The sequence below is a fragment of the Patagioenas fasciata genome, unplaced genomic scaffold, assembly GCF_037038585.1.
Source record: "Patagioenas fasciata isolate bPatFas1 unplaced genomic scaffold, bPatFas1.hap1 Unplaced_7, whole genome shotgun sequence".
Lineage (NCBI taxonomy): Eukaryota > Metazoa > Chordata > Aves > Columbiformes > Columbidae > Patagioenas > Patagioenas fasciata.
Window position 1 is genome coordinate 1140683 of NW_027288789.1, and position 13603 is coordinate 1154285.

A 13603-nucleotide genomic window follows, 5' to 3' on the forward strand; every position below is an offset into this window, starting at 1 on the left:
CATTTCAAGAGCAAAGCAGCAATTTGCAAAATTCAACTTCTTTGGGGAACTGAGCAATTGCTGAGCTGACAGCAAGTCCTGCTGGGTCCCTGTCACCTGCAGAGTGCCCGCATCCTCACCACGGTAGCGGGCATTGTGACAAAGGATCTATGTCAGCTGGGTGTGGCAGCCGAGCGCCCGCTAGGGGAGGGGGAGCCTGTCAGCCCCGGGCCTGTCACTGCCTGCTGTCCCCCCTGTCACCAGCGAGGCCTCTGAAAAGTTTCCAAAACATGCCCAGACTTGGGTCCAAAGTGGCCAAAAGTCTCCAAGAGACATGTCGGGAAGAAGGATATGGAAGAGAGGGAGAAAGCCAAGGGAGCAGGCCAAAGGGAGGCAAGAGGAAAAAGTAGTGCCGGGCTGCAGGACTGAAATGGAGGAATTGAAAGACGAAAGCCAGGAAGCAGGAGAGTTTGAGAAAAGGAGAGAGGAAAGAAGAGACATGCAGCCAGACGAGGGGTTAGTGAGAGAGGCTGGGACAGAGAACAGGATGAGAAGGAAATAAGGCAAGGCAAGGCAAGGCTAGGCCAAAGGACGTTTCTTTGATTTATATTTTCTACCACATTCATCTTGAGATGAGAGGAAAGCCATCAGACCATATGGATTAGGCCCAAACAAAAGCCCCGGCTACTTGAGACACTTAGACTAAACCTAAACCAGAAAGATCTCTCCATAAAGATGGTTTTTATACTGTACTTCCACAATCTTCTGTCAGTACAAAAGAACAAGCGCCAGACATACTTAGGCTGAGACATGGTGGTTTGGTGCAGAGACCATGCATATCATGGGAATATTTCAGCATTTCTGCTCTGGTTTTCAGTGTATTACACCAAAACACCCACCTGATGACATCATTTCAAGAGCAAAGCAGCAATTTGCAAAATTCAACTTCTTTGGGGAACTGAGCAATTGTTGAGCTGACAGCAAGTCCTGCTGGGTCCCTGTCACCTGCAGAGTGCCCGCATCCTCACCACGGTAGCGGGCATTGTGACAAAGGATCTATGTCAGCTGGGTGTGGCAGCCGAGCGCCCGCTAGGGGAGGGGGAGCCTGTCAGCCCCGGGCCTGTCACTGCCTGCTGTCCCCCCTGTCACCAGCGAGGCCTCTGAAAAGTTTCCAAAACATGCCCAGACTTGGGTCCAAAGTGGCCAAAAGTCTCCAAGAGACAAGTCGGGAAGAAGGATATGGAAGAGAGGGAGAAAGCCAAGGGAGCAGGCCCAAGGGAGGCAAGAGAAAAAAGTAGTGCCGGGCTGCAGGACTGAAATGGAGGAATTGAAAGACGAAAGCCAGGAAGCAGGAGAGTTTGAGAAAAGGAGAGAGGAAAGAAGAGACATGCAGCCAGACGAGGGCTTAGTGAGAGAGGCTGGGACAGAGAACAGGATGAGAAGGAAATAAGGCAAGGCAAGGCTAGGCCAAAGGACGTTTCTTTGATTTATATTTTCTACCACATTCATCTTGAGATGAGAGGAAAGCCATCAGACCATATGGATTAGGCCCAAACAAAAGCCCTGGCTACTTGAGACACTTAGACTAAGCCTAAACCAGAAAGATCTCTCCATAAAGATGGTTTTTATACTGTACTTCCACAATCTTCTGTCAGTACAAAAGAACAAGCGGCAGACATACTTAGGCTGAGACATGGTGGTTTGGTGCAGAGACCATGCATATCATGGGAATATTTCAGCATTTCTGCTCTGGTTTTCAGTGTATTACACCAAAACACCCACCTGATGACATCATTTCAAGAGCAAAAGCAGCAATTTGCAGAATTCAGCTTCTTTGGGGAACTGAGCAATTGCTGAGCTGACAGCAAGTCCTGCTGGGTCCCTGTCACCTGCAGAGTGCCCGCATCCTCACCACGGTAGCGGGCATTGTGACAAAGGTTCTACGTCAGCTGGGTGTGGCAGCCGAGCGCCCACTAGGGGAGGGGGAGCCTGTCAGCCCCGGGCCTGTCACTGCCTGCTGTCCCCCATGTCACCAGCGAGGCCTCTGAAAAGTTTCCAAAACATGCCCAGACTTGGGTCCAAAGTGGCCAAAAGTCTCCAAGAGACAAGTCGGGAAGAAGGATATGGAAGAGAGGGAGAAAGCCAGGGGAGCAGGCCAAAGGGAGGCAAGAGAAAAAAGTAGTGCCGGGCTGCAGGACTGAAATGGAGGAATTGAAAGAGGAAAGCCAGGAAGCAGGAGAGTTTGAGAAAAGGAGAGAGGAAAGAAGAGACATGCAGCCAGATGAGGGGTTAGTGAGAGAGGCTGGGACAGAGAACAGGATGAGAAGGAAATAAGGCAAGGCAAGGCAAGGCTAGGCCAAAGGACGTTTCTTTGATTTATATTTTCTACCACATTCATCTTGAGATGAGAGGAAAGCCATCAGACCATATGGATTAGGCCCAAACAAAAGCCCCGGCTACTTGAGACACTTAGACTAAGCCTAAACCAGAAAGATCTCTCCATAAAGATGGTTTTTATACTGTACTTCCACAATCAGCTGGCAGTACAAAAGAACAAGCGGCAGACATACTTAGGCTAAGACATGGTGGTTTGGTGCAGAGACCATGCATATCATGGGAATATTTCAGCATTTCTGCTCTGGTTTTCAGTGTATTACACCAAAACACCCACCTGATGACATCATTTCAAGAGCAAAGCAGCAATTTGCAAAATTCAACTTCTTTGGGGAACTGAGCAATTGCTGAGCTGACAGCAAGTCCTGCTGGGTCCCTGTCACCTGCAGAGTGCCCGCATCCTCACCACGGTAGCGGGCATTGTGACAAAGGATCTATGTCAGCTGGGTGTGGCAGCCGAGCGCCCGCTAGGGGAGGGGGAGCCTGTCAGCCCCGGGCCTGTCACTGCCTGCTGTCCCCCCTGTCACCAGCGAGGCCTCTGAAAAGTTTCCAAAACATGCCCAGACTTGGGTCCAAAGTGGCCAAAAGTCTCCAAGAGACATGTCGGGAAGAAGGATATGGAAGAGAGGGAGAAAGCCAAGGGAGCAGGCCAAAGGGAGGCAAGAGGAAAAAGTAGTGCCGGGCTGCAGGACTGAAATGGAGGAATTGAAAGACGAAAGCCAGGAAGCAGGAGAGTTTGAGAAAAGGAGAGAGGAAAGAAGAGACATGCAGCCAGACGAGGGGTTAGTGAGAGAGGCTGGGACAGAGAACAGGATGAGAAGGAAATAAGGCAAGGCAAGGCAAGGCTAGGCCAAAGGACGTTTCTTTGATTTATATTTTCTACCACATTCATCTTGAGATGAGAGGAAAGCCATCAGACCATATGGATTAGGCCCAAACAAAAGCCCCGGCTACTTGAGACACTTAGACGAAACCTAAACCAGAAAGATCTCTCCATAAAGATGGTTTTTATACTGTACTTCCACAATCTTCTGTCAGTACAAAAGAACAAGCGCCAGACATACTTAGGCTGAGACATGGTGGTTTGGTGCAGAGACCATGCATATCATGGGAATATTTCAGCATTTCTGCTCTGGTTTTCAGTGTATTACACCAAAACACCCACCTGATGACATCATTTCAAGAGCAAAGCAGCAATTTGCAAAATTCAACTTCTTTGGGGAACTGAGCAATTGTTGAGCTGACAGCAAGTCCTGCTGGGTCCCTGTCACCTGCAGAGTGCCCGCATCCTCACCACGGTAGCGGGCATTGTGACAAAGGATCTATGTCAGCTGGGTGTGGCAGCCGAGCGCCCGCTAGGGGAGGGGGAGCCTGTCAGCCCCGGGCCTGTCACTGCCTGCTGTCCCCCCTGTCACCAGCGAGGCCTCTGAAAAGTTTCCAAAACATGCCCAGACTTGGGTCCAAAGTGGCCAAAAGTCTCCAAGAGACAAGTCGGGAAGAAGGATATGGAAGAGAGGGAGAAAGCCAAGGGAGCAGGCCCAAGGGAGGCAAGAGAAAAAAGTAGTGCCGGGCTGCAGGACTGAAATGGAGGAATTGAAAGACGAAAGCCAGGAAGCAGGAGAGTTTGAGAAAAGGAGAGAGGAAAGAAGAGACATGCAGCCAGACGAGGGCTTAGTGAGAGAGGCTGGGACAGAGAACAGGATGAGAAGGAAATAAGGCAAGGCAAGGCTAGGCCAAAGGACGTTTCTTTGATTTATATTTTCTACCACATTCATCTTGAGATGAGAGGAAAGCCATCAGACCATATGGATTAGGCCCAAACAAAAGCCCTGGCTACTTGAGACACTTAGACTAAGCCTAAACCAGAAAGATCTCTCCATAAAGATGGTTTTTATACTGTACTTCCACAATCTTCTGTCAGTACAAAAGAACAAGCGGCAGACATACTTAGGCTGAGACATGGTGGTTTGGTGCAGAGACCATGCATATCATGGGAATATTTCAGCATTTCTGCTCTGGTTTTCAGTGTATTACACCAAAACACCCACCTGATGACATCATTTCAAGAGCAAAAGCAGCAATTTGCAGAATTCAGCTTCTTTGGGGAACTGAGCAATTGCTGAGCTGACAGCAAGTCCTGCTGGGTCCCTGTCACCTGCAGAGTGCCCGCATCCTCACCACGGTAGCGGGCATTGTGACAAAGGTTCTACGTCAGCTGGGTGTGGCAGCCGAGCGCCCACTAGGGGAGGGGGAGCCTGTCAGCCCCGGGCCTGTCACTGCCTGCTGTCCCCCATGTCACCAGCGAGGCCTCTGAAAAGTTTCCAAAACATGCCCAGACTTGGGTCCAAAGTGGCCAAAAGTCTCCAAGAGACAAGTCGGGAAGAAGGATATGGAAGAGAGGGAGAAAGCCAGGGGAGCAGGCCAAAGGGAGGCAAGAGAAAAAAGTAGTGCCGGGCTGCAGGACTGAAATGGAGGAATTGAAAGAGGAAAGCCAGGAAGCAGGAGAGTTTGAGAAAAGGAGAGAGGAAAGAAGAGACATGCAGCCAGATGAGGGGTTAGTGAGAGAGGCTGGGACAGAGAACAGGATGAGAAGGAAATAAGGCAAGGCAAGGCAAGGCTAGGCCAAAGGACGTTTCTTTGATTTATATTTTCTACCACATTCATCTTGAGATGAGAGGAAAGCCATCAGACCATATGGATTAGGCCCAAACAAAAGCCCCGGCTACTTGAGACACTTAGACTAAGCCTAAACCAGAAAGATCTCTCCATAAAGATGGTTTTTATACTGTACTTCCACAATCAGCTGGCAGTACAAAAGAACAAGCGGCAGACATACTTAGGCTAAGACATGGTGGTTTGGTGCAGAGACCATGCATATCATGGGAATATTTCAGCATTTCTGCTCTGGTTTTCAGTGTATTACACCAAAACACCCACCTGATGACATCATTTCAAGAGCAAAGCAGCAATTTGCAAAATTCAACTTCTTTGGGGAACTGAGCAATTGCTGAGCTGACAGCAAGTCCTGCTGGGTCCCTGTCACCTGCAGAGTGCCCGCATCCTCACCACGGTAGCGGGCATTGTGACAAAGGATCTATGTCAGCTGGGTGTGGCAGCCGAGCGCCCGCTAGGGGAGGGGGAGCCTGTCAGCCCCGGGCCTGTCACTGCCTGCTGTCCCCCCTGTCACCAGCGAGGCCTCTGAAAAGTTTCCAAAACATGCCCAGACTTGGGTCCAAAGTGGCCAAAAGTCTCCAAGAGACATGTCGGGAAGAAGGATATGGAAGAGAGGGAGAAAGCCAAGGGAGCAGGCCAAAGGGAGGCAAGAGGAAAAAGTAGTGCCGGGCTGCAGGACTGAAATGGAGGAATTGAAAGACGAAAGCCAGGAAGCAGGAGAGTTTGAGAAAAGGAGAGAGGAAAGAAGAGACATGCAGCCAGACGAGGGGTTAGTGAGAGAGGCTGGGACAGAGAACAGGATGAGAAGGAAATAAGGCAAGGCAAGGCAAGGCTAGGCCAAAGGACGTTTCTTTGATTTATATTTTCTACCACATTCATCTTGAGATGAGAGGAAAGCCATCAGACCATATGGATTAGGCCCAAACAAAAGCCCCGGCTACTTGAGACACTTAGACGAAACCTAAACCAGAAAGATCTCTCCATAAAGATGGTTTTTATACTGTACTTCCACAATCTTCTGTCAGTACAAAAGAACAAGCGCCAGACATACTTAGGCTGAGACATGGTGGTTTGGTGCAGAGACCATGCATATCATGGGAATATTTCAGCATTTCTGCTCTGGTTTTCAGTGTATTACACCAAAACACCCACCTGATGACATCATTTCAAGAGCAAAGCAGCAATTTGCAAAATTCAACTTCTTTGGGGAACTGAGCAATTGTTGAGCTGACAGCAAGTCCTGCTGGGTCCCTGTCACCTGCAGAGTGCCCGCATCCTCACCACGGTAGCGGGCATTGTGACAAAGGATCTATGTCAGCTGGGTGTGGCAGCCGAGCGCCCGCTAGGGGAGGGGGAGCCTGTCAGCCCCGGGCCTGTCACTGCCTGCTGTCCCCCCTGTCACCAGCGAGGCCTCTGAAAAGTTTCCAAAACATGCCCAGACTTGGGTCCAAAGTGGCCAAAAGTCTCCAAGAGACAAGTCGGGAAGAAGGATATGGAAGAGAGGGAGAAAGCCAAGGGAGCAGGCCCAAGGGAGGCAAGAGAAAAAAGTAGTGCCGGGCTGCAGGACTGAAATGGAGGAATTGAAAGACGAAAGCCAGGAAGCAGGAGAGTTTGAGAAAAGGAGAGAGGAAAGAAGAGACATGCAGCCAGACGAGGGCTTAGTGAGAGAGGCTGGGACAGAGAACAGGATGAGAAGGAAATAAGGCAAGGCAAGGCTAGGCCAAAGGACGTTTCTTTGATTTATATTTTCTACCACATTCATCTTGAGATGAGAGGAAAGCCATCAGACCATATGGATTAGGCCCAAACAAAAGCCCTGGCTACTTGAGACACTTAGACTAAGCCTAAACCAGAAAGATCTCTCCATAAAGATGGTTTTTATACTGTACTTCCACAATCTTCTGTCAGTACAAAAGAACAAGCGGCAGACATACTTAGGCTGAGACATGGTGGTTTGGTGCAGAGACCATGCATATCATGGGAATATTTCAGCATTTCTGCTCTGGTTTTCAGTGTATTACACCAAAACACCCACCTGATGACATCATTTCAAGAGCAAAAGCAGCAATTTGCAGAATTCAGCTTCTTTGGGGAACTGAGCAATTGCTGAGCTGACAGCAAGTCCTGCTGGGTCCCTGTCACCTGCAGAGTGCCCGCATCCTCACCACGGTAGCGGGCATTGTGACAAAGGTTCTACGTCAGCTGGGTGTGGCAGCCGAGCGCCCACTAGGGGAGGGGGAGCCTGTCAGCCCCGGGCCTGTCACTGCCTGCTGTCCCCCATGTCACCAGCGAGGCCTCTGAAAAGTTTCCAAAACATGCCCAGACTTGGGTCCAAAGTGGCCAAAAGTCTCCAAGAGACAAGTCGGGAAGAAGGATATGGAAGAGAGGGAGAAAGCCAGGGGAGCAGGCCAAAGGGAGGCAAGAGAAAAAAGTAGTGCCGGGCTGCAGGACTGAAATGGAGGAATTGAAAGAGGAAAGCCAGGAAGCAGGAGAGTTTGAGAAAAGGAGAGAGGAAAGAAGAGACATGCAGCCAGACGAGGGGTTAGTGAGAGAGGCTGGGACAGAGAACAGGATGAGAAGGAAATAAGGCAAGGCAAGGCAAGGCTAGGCCAAAGGACGTTTCTTTGATTTATATTTTCTACCACATTCATCTTGAGATGAGAGGAAAGCCATCAGACCATATGGATTAGGCCCAAACAAAAGCCCCGGCTACTTGAGACACTTAGACTAAGCCTAAACCAGAAAGATCTCTCCATAAAGATGGTTTTTATACTGTACTTCCACAATCAGCTGGCAGTACAAAAGAACAAGCGGCAGACATACTTAGGCTAAGACATGGTGGTTTGGTGCAGAGACCATGCATATCATGGGAATATTTCAGCATTTCTGCTCTGGTTTTCAGTGTATTACACCAAAACACCCACCTGATGACATCATTTCAAGAGCAAAGCAGCAATTTGCAAAATTCAGCTTCTTTGGGGAACTGAGCAATTGCTGAGCTGACAGCAAGTCCTGCTGGGTCCCTGTCACCTGCAGAGTGCCCGCATCCTCACCACGGTAGCGGGCATTGTGACAAAGGATCTATGTCAGCTGGGTGTGGCAGCCGAGCGCCCGCTAGGGGAGGGGGAGCCTGTCAGCCCCGGGCCTGTCACTGCCTGCTGTCCCCCCTGTCACCAGCGAGGCCTCTGAAAAGTTTCCAAAACATGCCCAGACTTGGGTCCAAAGTGGCCAAAAGTCTCCAAGAGACATGTCGGGAAGAAGGATATGGAAGAGAGGGAGAAAGCCAAGGGAGCAGGCCAAAGGGAGGCAAGAGGAAAAAGTAGTGCCGGGCTGCAGGACTGAAATGGAGGAATTGAAAGACGAAAGCCAGGAAGCAGGAGAGTTTGAGAAAAGGAGAGAGGAAAGAAGAGACATGCAGCCAGACGAGGGGTTAGTGAGAGAGGCTGGGACAGAGAACAGGATGAGAAGGAAATAAGGCAAGGCAAGGCAAGGCTAGGCCAAAGGACGTTTCTTTGATTTATATTTTCTACCACATTCATCTTGAGATGAGAGGAAAGCCATCAGACCATATGGATTAGGCCCAAACAAAAGCCCCGGCTACTTGAGACACTTAGACTAAACCTAAACCAGAAAGATCTCTCCATAAAGATGGTTTTTATACTGTACTTCCACAATCTTCTGTCAGTACAAAAGAACAAGCGCCAGACATACTTAGGCTGAGACATGGTGGTTTGGTGCAGAGACCATGCATATCATGGGAATATTTCAGCATTTCTGCTCTGGTTTTCAGTGTATTACACCAAAACACCCACCTGATGACATCATTTCAAGAGCAAAGCAGCAATTTGCAAAATTCAACTTCTTTGGGGAACTGAGCAATTGTTGAGCTGACAGCAAGTCCTGCTGGGTCCCTGTCACCTGCAGAGTGCCCGCATCCTCACCACGGTAGCGGGCATTGTGACAAAGGATCTATGTCAGCTGGGTGTGGCAGCCGAGCGCCCGCTAGGGGAGGGGGAGCCTGTCAGCCCCGGGCCTGTCACTGCCTGCTGTCCCCCCTGTCACCAGCGAGGCCTCTGAAAAGTTTCCAAAACATGCCCAGACTTGGGTCCAAAGTGGCCAAAAGTCTCCAAGAGACAAGTCGGGAAGAAGGATATGGAAGAGAGGGAGAAAGCCAAGGGAGCAGGCCCAAGGGAGGCAAGAGAAAAAAGTAGTGCCGGGCTGCAGGACTGAAATGGAGGAATTGAAAGACGAAAGCCAGGAAGCAGGAGAGTTTGAGAAAAGGAGAGAGGAAAGAAGAGACATGCAGCCAGACGAGGGCTTAGTGAGAGAGGCTGGGACAGAGAACAGGATGAGAAGGAAATAAGGCAAGGCAAGGCTAGGCCAAAGGACGTTTCTTTGATTTATATTTTCTACCACATTCATCTTGAGATGAGAGGAAAGCCATCAGACCATATGGATTAGGCCCAAACAAAAGCCCTGGCTACTTGAGACACTTAGACTAAGCCTAAACCAGAAAGATCTCTCCATAAAGATGGTTTTTATACTGTACTTCCACAATCTTCTGTCAGTACAAAAGAACAAGCGGCAGACATACTTAGGCTGAGACATGGTGGTTTGGTGCAGAGACCATGCATATCATGGGAATATTTCAGCATTTCTGCTCTGGTTTTCAGTGTATTACACCAAAACACCCACCTGATGACATCATTTCAAGAGCAAAAGCAGCAATTTGCAGAATTCAGCTTCTTTGGGGAACTGAGCAATTGCTGAGCTGACAGCAAGTCCTGCTGGGTCCCTGTCACCTGCAGAGTGCCCGCATCCTCACCACGGTAGCGGGCATTGTGACAAAGGTTCTACGTCAGCTGGGTGTGGCAGCCGAGCGCCCACTAGGGGAGGGGGAGCCTGTCAGCCCCGGGCCTGTCACTGCCTGCTGTCCCCCATGTCACCAGCGAGGCCTCTGAAAAGTTTCCAAAACATGCCCAGACTTGGGTCCAAAGTGGCCAAAAGTCTCCAAGAGACAAGTCGGGAAGAAGGATATGGAAGAGAGGGAGAAAGCCAGGGGAGCAGGCCAAAGGGAGGCAAGAGAAAAAAGTAGTGCCGGGCTGCAGGACTGAAATGGAGGAATTGAAAGAGGAAAGCCAGGAAGCAGGAGAGTTTGAGAAAAGGAGAGAGGAAAGAAGAGACATGCAGCCAGATGAGGGGTTAGTGAGAGAGGCTGGGACAGAGAACAGGATGAGAAGGAAATAAGGCAAGGCAAGGCAAGGCTAGGCCAAAGGACGTTTCTTTGATTTATATTTTCTACCACATTCATCTTGAGATGAGAGGAAAGCCATCAGACCATATGGATTAGGCCCAAACAAAAGCCCCGGCTACTTGAGACACTTAGACTAAGCCTAAACCAGAAAGATCTCTCCATAAAGATGGTTTTTATACTGTACTTCCACAATCAGCTGGCAGTACAAAAGAACAAGCGGCAGACATACTTAGGCTAAGACATGGTGGTTTGGTGCAGAGACCATGCATATCATGGGAATATTTCAGCATTTCTGCTCTGGTTTTCAGTGTATTACACCAAAACACCCACCTGATGACATCATTTCAAGAGCAAAGCAGCAATTTGCAAAATTCAACTTCTTTGGGGAACTGAGCAATTGCTGAGCTGACAGCAAGTCCTGCTGGGTCCCTGTCACCTGCAGAGTGCCCGCATCCTCACCACGGTAGCGGGCATTGTGACAAAGGATCTATGTCAGCTGGGTGTGGCAGCCGAGCGCCCGCTAGGGGAGGGGGAGCCTGTCAGCCCCGGGCCTGTCACTGCCTGCTGTCCCCCCTGTCACCAGCGAGGCCTCTGAAAAGTTTCCAAAACATGCCCAGACTTGGGTCCAAAGTGGCCAAAAGTCTCCAAGAGACATGTCGGGAAGAAGGATATGGAAGAGAGGGAGAAAGCCAAGGGAGCAGGCCAAAGGGAGGCAAGAGGAAAAAGTAGTGCCGGGCTGCAGGACTGAAATGGAGGAATTGAAAGACGAAAGCCAGGAAGCAGGAGAGTTTGAGAAAAGGAGAGAGGAAAGAAGAGACATGCAGCCAGACGAGGGGTTAGTGAGAGAGGCTGGGACAGAGAACAGGATGAGAAGGAAATAAGGCAAGGCAAGGCAAGGCTAGGCCAAAGGACGTTTCTTTGATTTATATTTTCTACCACATTCATCTTGAGATGAGAGGAAAGCCATCAGACCATATGGATTAGGCCCAAACAAAAGCCCCGGCTACTTGAGACACTTAGACGAAACCTAAACCAGAAAGATCTCTCCATAAAGATGGTTTTTATACTGTACTTCCACAATCTTCTGTCAGTACAAAAGAACAAGCGCCAGACATACTTAGGCTGAGACATGGTGGTTTGGTGCAGAGACCATGCATATCATGGGAATATTTCAGCATTTCTGCTCTGGTTTTCAGTGTATTACACCAAAACACCCACCTGATGACATCATTTCAAGAGCAAAGCAGCAATTTGCAAAATTCAACTTCTTTGGGGAACTGAGCAATTGTTGAGCTGACAGCAAGTCCTGCTGGGTCCCTGTCACCTGCAGAGTGCCCGCATCCTCACCACGGTAGCGGGCATTGTGACAAAGGATCTATGTCAGCTGGGTGTGGCAGCCGAGCGCCCGCTAGGGGAGGGGGAGCCTGTCAGCCCCGGGCCTGTCACTGCCTGCTGTCCCCCCTGTCACCAGCGAGGCCTCTGAAAAGTTTCCAAAACATGCCCAGACTTGGGTCCAAAGTGGCCAAAAGTCTCCAAGAGACAAGTCGGGAAGAAGGATATGGAAGAGAGGGAGAAAGCCAAGGGAGCAGGCCCAAGGGAGGCAAGAGAAAAAAGTAGTGCCGGGCTGCAGGACTGAAATGGAGGAATTGAAAGACGAAAGCCAGGAAGCAGGAGAGTTTGAGAAAAGGAGAGAGGAAAGAAGAGACATGCAGCCAGACGAGGGCTTAGTGAGAGAGGCTGGGACAGAGAACAGGATGAGAAGGAAATAAGGCAAGGCAAGGCTAGGCCAAAGGACGTTTCTTTGATTTATATTTTCTACCACATTCATCTTGAGATGAGAGGAAAGCCATCAGACCATATGGATTAGGCCCAAACAAAAGCCCTGGCTACTTGAGACACTTAGACTAAGCCTAAACCAGAAAGATCTCTCCATAAAGATGGTTTTTATACTGTACTTCCACAATCTTCTGTCAGTACAAAAGAACAAGCGGCAGACATACTTAGGCTGAGACATGGTGGTTTGGTGCAGAGACCATGCATATCATGGGAATATTTCAGCATTTCTGCTCTGGTTTTCAGTGTATTACACCAAAACACCCACCTGATGACATCATTTCAAGAGCAAAAGCAGCAATTTGCAGAATTCAGCTTCTTTGGGGAACTGAGCAATTGCTGAGCTGACAGCAAGTCCTGCTGGGTCCCTGTCACCTGCAGAGTGCCCGCATCCTCACCACGGTAGCGGGCATTGTGACAAAGGTTCTACGTCAGCTGGGTGTGGCAGCCGAGCGCCCACTAGGGGAGGGGGAGCCTGTCAGCCCCGGGCCTGTCACTGCCTGCTGTCCCCCATGTCACCAGCGAGGCCTCTGAAAAGTTTCCAAAACATGCCCAGACTTGGGTCCAAAGTGGCCAAAAGTCTCCAAGAGACAAGTCGGGAAGAAGGATATGGAAGAGAGGGAGAAAGCCAGGGGAGCAGGCCAAAGGGAGGCAAGAGAAAAAAGTAGTGCCGGGCTGCAGGACTGAAATGGAGGAATTGAAAGAGGAAAGCCAGGAAGCAGGAGAGTTTGAGAAAAGGAGAGAGGAAAGAAGAGACATGCAGCCAGATGAGGGGTTAGTGAGAGAGGCTGGGACAGAGAACAGGATGAGAAGGAAATAAGGCAAGGCAAGGCAAGGCTAGGCCAAAGGACGTTTCTTTGATTTATATTTTCTACCACATTCATCTTGAGATGAGAGGAAAGCCATCAGACCATATGGATTAGGCCCAAACAAAAGCCCCGGCTACTTGAGACACTTAGACTAAGCCTAAACCAGAAAGATCTCTCCATAAAGATGGTTTTTATACTGTACTTCCACAATCAGCTGGCAGTACAAAAGAACAAGCGGCAGACATACTTAGGCTAAGACATGGTGGTTTGGTGCAGAGACCATGCATATCATGGGAATATTTCAGCATTTCTGCTCTGGTTTTCAGTGTATTACACCAAAACACCCACCTGATGACATCATTTCAAGAGCAAAGCAGCAATTTGCAAAATTCAACTTCTTTGGGGAACTGAGCAATTGCTGAGCTGACAGCAAGTCCTGCTGGGTCCCTGTCACCTGCAGAGTGCCCGCATCCTCACCACGGTAGCGGGCATTGTGACAAAGGATCTATGTCAGCTGGGTGTGGCAGCCGAGCGCCCGCTAGGGGAGGGGGAGCCTGTCAGCCCCGGGCCTGTCACTGCCTGCTGTCCCCCCTGTCACCAGCGAGGCCTCTGAAAAGTTTCCAAAACATGCCCAGACTTGGGTCCAAAGTGGCCAAAAGTC